This window comes from Schistocerca americana, chromosome 9 (assembly GCF_021461395.2).
Source record: "Schistocerca americana isolate TAMUIC-IGC-003095 chromosome 9, iqSchAmer2.1, whole genome shotgun sequence".
Lineage (NCBI taxonomy): Eukaryota > Metazoa > Arthropoda > Insecta > Orthoptera > Acrididae > Schistocerca > Schistocerca americana.
In genome coordinates, this window is record NC_060127.1 from 105248621 (window position 1) to 105254620 (window position 6000).

A 6000-nucleotide genomic window follows, 5' to 3' on the forward strand; every position below is an offset into this window, starting at 1 on the left:
TTATTCTGAAATTTAATCTTAGTTCTAAGTGCAATCTTGTCAGTCTTTCACATGTTTCTCCAGTTTTGAGATACTCTCTATGTCTTTAGATCCTTTCTAATACATTAATCCTTTGTAGACGTAGAAGATTATCTTTTGTGACACTGGTTTAGGGAACATGGAATGTTGTAGCAAAAATGTGAAGTTGTACTATGTGTAGTACGAGTACAATAGGAGAAGTGAAAGCACAGCAGTTCCTCAGTCCGTGGCTCTTTGACATTAGGACAGTTTGAGACAATTGGTGAACACTGTTGACAAAACAAGAATGATGTATCAGGACGAATTTCAGTAAGCTTGACTATGCTTCTTTCAGCAGATCGTGGTGCTTGTGAGTCATCTTTTTGTTGGCTTGCCGCTGACGTGGTGATGAAGCACTTTAGAATGCTGCACCCAATCTTTGTCACACTGTAATGCAGTCTGTTGCTCCTCAATTTGGCACAGCTATTGAAAAATAACAGCAGTACTTTACAAATTTTAGTCTTCTTAACTTCAGGATTCTGTGAAAGTGCTGCAAAATATCAGAACAAATTTTAGAAGGAATGAGTTCAGTAGAACGAATTAGATCATCACTGGCTACCTGTATGGCAAATTTTGAGAGGAAGGACAATAGGTGAAATTACTGAGTTTGTAAGAGCTTGTAATTCAGGATTTCTACCTCATACATTATTAGCTTTGTCTCATACCTTATTAGCTTCATCTTTCCAGCCCAATGCACATACATACAAATGTTGAATTTTTGTGTGACTTTATCTTGTAGGACAAATTATAATGGCAGATAGCTTAGACGAAAGTGGAAAGCAGTAGCAGACCAAGTAAATCAATTGTGGTTTTCAGTGATTCAGTTTGTCTAAAAAATGAACTTACTCCTTCCCTGACTTCAGTCACTGTAGAACTTGGACACTGTAAACACTGACCTTCGTCCATGCTGGTAAGTGATTGTTTTAATCACATGCAGCAGAGAGTGGTAAGCTGTGGCTTTTTATTTGTGCAGTAATATTTTTGAAGTGTTACAATTGTTCAACAAAACCAACTTTACGGGTGGAACAAAGTAGATTCATCGTAACAGAAATGGATAGATGATCATAAATTCAGCACCAAATTTTTTGAGAGGAGTGCTGTTTTACTTGTCTCATGTATAATAGCTGCAAAGAATAGATGTGAGTTGTAACTTCTTAGTCCTTGCTTTTTTTTTATTTAAAAACCACATTATCTGGTTAATGGTGAATCAACTATATGACAAGATACTGCAGATAACTGAAGACTTTATTTTCATTTTTCAGCACATGCATTGAAAATGATGATGAGTATGTTTGGGGTATCTGTTTTGCTGCTGCTAAAACTATGTGGAGCATTCATTTGTGGCTGTATCACGTGGCTGTTTTTCTGCTTGAAACTATGTATCTCTGGTTTAGGATGTCTTCAAAAATATTTCATGTTCATGAAAGAATATAACCATATTTTAATTTGTTGGCATTAGTGGTGGTCTAATGAAATATTTTTGAAGAGGTTTCCTAATTTCCTTTCAAACTTAAGACACAAGCGTAATTTTTAAATAAACTTTCCCAGGCAAAAAGATACAAAATGTGCTCAAGTGACAGATGTTTTTATAGAAATCTCAGATTCTTTCTGCGTGCTTTTTTTTTTTTTTTTTTTTTTTAAAAGTAGAGGAGTAAATTGTACTTTTCTGATGAAGTGGCAGCTTGCGGCATTCACTACCGAATGAACATTTTTGTTCGGGACTGTTCTAAGCTGTGTAAAAGGGACTAAGAGTAACATCATTGTAGCAGAAGATTCAATTTATAGATTCTAAATGATGACCGTTTATAATCAACTTTTGACATTCCAACATTCCTCATTAAAAACTAAAATGATTCTTAGTGTCTTATGTTTTAAAATTGAAAACTGCAGTCAAGTGTTGTATGAAATTAAGGTAGTATTGCCTCATCAATTGCATTTTACACTGGAAAGAATTCACAATGTTATACTTACCTCAGAATTGATCAAAGGCAAATTTTGTGCAATTTTTGAATGCACATTGTGTTTTGTTCAGAAACTACAAGAGTATGAAAGTAAAATCTGTGTTTAACGGGCATTACAATCAAAAAATCTTAATGTCCTGCAGCATAGATTATTGTTATTTACTGTAGAATTTCAAAATATATGCCAGAAATATCCGATAAAGTTTGTCCAAAGATAAGAAGGAACCAATAGCTCTATCTAGAACAGCATTGCGTGTCTCCTTCATTACTAAATACAAATGTTTTGTGGTGCTGGAAACATTTGTTTCAACATCTGACAGGCAATGTATTCTCTATTAAAAATAGGCATTTTGTTCTGCCCAGTCACTGTATTTTGTTACTTTACACAATGCCTCTTTCTTCAAGAAGCCTTTTCTTTCTGCACGCATGTACTTTCTTAGCTTATGTCCTGTATTTCGTTTAACAAAACTCGTATGTATACAAGCAAGTACAGTGGTCTAGATGCAGATGTAATATTAAACATTTGTATTCAGTGCATATAGATTGAATTATGAGCACAGGAAATAATATTGTGAATTTCAAAAAGATAAGGAAACGGAAGCTATTTACCAGTAATAAATAAAACTATCAAAGATATCAGAGAATGTACTTTTCTGGCATTTTGAACAATGGAATTATTTATACTTAGTCATACTTGTATATCTGCACTCATTGAGGAAAAGGATGGAGGAAAGGGGAATGCTTGAAGTTATGTGATATTTTTTACACTTGTAAATGAAATGAATAGTCAATTTAAATTTGTTTTGTGTGTAATTTTTGTTTTGTGATGTTGACAGTCGTAATGAAATTGCTGGTATGTATGTTAATTTTTAAAAGAATTGACAGAGTTGAGGAAACTCTCTGAAAAAGGGAGGGGGGTGGATAGAATATTGGGAGGGGCCACTGATAAAAGAAAAATTATATATATATTATATAAATTGATAAAACATCTGTGTATACCACATTGTTCAAAATGTCTTTTAATTTATGTAAATCATCTCGTGAATGTAAATATTCTCGCTGTGTGTGAAGTGACACGTGTTACAGAAATGGCATATGTGACGAGAAGAATATTATTATTCACAAACTCTGTGCATGCATGGATGTGGGGTCGTGTGTGAATGAGACAGAGAGAGAGAGAGAGAGAGAGAGAGAGAGAGAGAGCTTGAATGGCAATCATCATAATAATAATTACTATAAAATAATAACTAAGAGTATTAACTTTTTAAGTGCATAAAAATTAAAGGAGATAAAGCGTAAGTGAGAACTGAAGAATATGATATCCCAAAATCTTCCAGAAATGTAATATGTACCGAACATATATATGTCCTCCCCCAAAATACAATATTAATAACAGTGCTATAATATTTACATACTGTAAAAAAAGTTAGTGTATGCCGAGCCGGGGGAATTTGTAGTCCACACAGTTCCTATTATTTTTGTGTGCCGAATTTTTTTTTCTTTTTTTTTTTTCTTTCTTTTTTCCTACACATTTTGTTCGCAATGAGTCCTCCATTAATTTCTGCAAACTGACTTATCTTTAGTCCTTTGTTGCTATGCCATTTCTTTAACTGTGCCCTTTGTCAAGAAATTAAAATAAAACTTATACAAAAAATGGGAAGAGAAACAACTTGTGATTTTAGACTATTTATATGAAAAATTGTAGTTTTAGAAAGAAAGAAATAGATCATACTGAACATAAAGCTTTTAGGATACTTGCTTTGGAAAAAAGAAAATATAATAAGCTCGTATTACCATTTCAAGCCTACAGAACACGAGATATCATGTTCTTTTTTATACATAATATAAAGTAAAAGATATAAGAGTTATTTATTGTTGTAAATAAATGGTACAGTACTGTCACCATTTTATTATTGATTGCATATCTTATATTTAATTCCATCTCGATCGTGCGACACTTATTTTAGAGCAATTGTACTGCAAATAAATTTATGTAGATAAATAACATATACATATATGTATATATATAAATATATATTTGAAAAAATACTCTCTTCATAGCACGTAGTTGATAATATTATATAATATATAAAAGAGTTTGTCCATAAGATAGAAGTGACATTCTGTAGTCTTGAAATGGTCGGCCTACAGTCGGTCATAAACAGGGTGGAGAACATCCACCAAAAAAAAATCTTTTCCTGGCTTTTTGTTAAATAAAAAGAGCAAGAATTTGTTGCAGATAACTTTATTCCTATACGAAATAGAACCTCATGATCCTTGAACCTCATCATGAAAAAGTGGTGTATTGTGGAGTTATATTTGACGTGGGTGAGAGGGAGCATAATATCTCTGTGATGGCCTAACTGCAAGTACAAAGACCAGTTAACTGTTTCACTTATACTGTCTGTTTATAATATCCAGTACATTGCTGTCAATTTTTTCCTAGAGAAAGAATATTTGCATTATGAAATAAATTACGACAGTTGTTTGAAAAATGAAAAAAAAAAGGATACCAAAGTTATGTTGAGTCGTTTGATGCTGAATTGCTTTCACCCCTGTGTTTGTTTTGCCTTTCCATTTTCACATCGGGTAGCTCTGCTTCTGTGTCCTCCACTGTTCCATATTCCCCTCTCCTGCCTGTGTTGCCAGATTTTGTGAAGTAAGTGTGAAAAACCTTTGTGAAACTTTCTACCTGTTATTGTTTCTTAAGCCTCATATACCAAAAACACTGAATGAGAAATTTTGAAATTTAAATGGAAAATGCTGTAAACTAGCTATTTTGGAATGTGCAACATTGTTTGTGTGTTTTCTAAGATAGTAGCTAGTAACTTACTGTTCGCTGATTTCAGCGTGTAGAATGTGAAGGCACTAGGGAGACTACCTTTCATCCAAATAAGGCTACAGCACACGATGAACTCAGCTTTGTGAAACAAAATTTTCACTTTTTTTAATGACTTCATGAGTTAATTCTGCAGCAGAATTACTTCTGGCTGAGGTATGAAATGTTTGTGAGAGGAATGTGATATTTGTTGTTTAAGTGGAGAGGACAAAAAGAAACCCAGTAATGGAAAACACATATTTTAAATTCAGACCAAACCTCTGGCTGGCTGTGGTGTGTGTAGCAGGGGGTAGCTGCACAAGTTGGAGGATAAGGAAAAAGTTGTAAGAAACAGTGTCGAGAGGCAGTAGAGTAAAGGGTAAGTCGTAGAAAGTTGCAGACTTTACAGTAGGAGAGTGAGGTTACACCCCAGTTTGTGCCTCTCGTACTTACGAGGGGTAGTCATAAAGTTTTAATCATCACTTTAAAAATAAATAAAAAAAAAAACAACACAAGCTATGACTGCAGTTCTTGGAGACAGTTATAGTCTCTCAGCACACACTCCCTTCACTGTGGCACCTCTTTGCCAGTGTGAATGACTTGGTAGAGATGTCGGTTGTTCGCATTTTGGATGTTCAGGAAACGTTACCCTCTCAAAAATCCAGCTCGTCATCACTCTGGAGATGTGTGCCATGCAATTTTTTCACCTATTGAAAGAGAAGGAAGTCACTGGCTGCCATGTCAGGAGAATGTTGGGGGGGAGGGAATGCGGGAATTTTGTAGAAAGCAATCTGTGTGCTGTGCACAGAGAGTTTCCCATGTTGTTTCATCTTGACAGGCTCCTATAACTTTGTCAGGAGATTTCAGAAGTATGCTCTTGTGATGGTTGGCAACTTAAGAGCATAATCTACAATATAAAGAAAATGGTAGACTGCTACTCACTGTAAAGGTGACACATTGAGTTGCAGACAGGCATAACAAAAAGCCCGTTACGATTTAGCTTTCAGCCAAAGCATTTTACAGAAAAGAAAACACATACATTCATTCGCACAAGCAAATATCCTCACGCACACATAACCAGCATCTCTGGCAGCTCGGTCAGAAATACAACTGTCATGTTGAACAAAAGCAGCACTCTGTCGAGGGCGCGGATGGGGAAGGGAT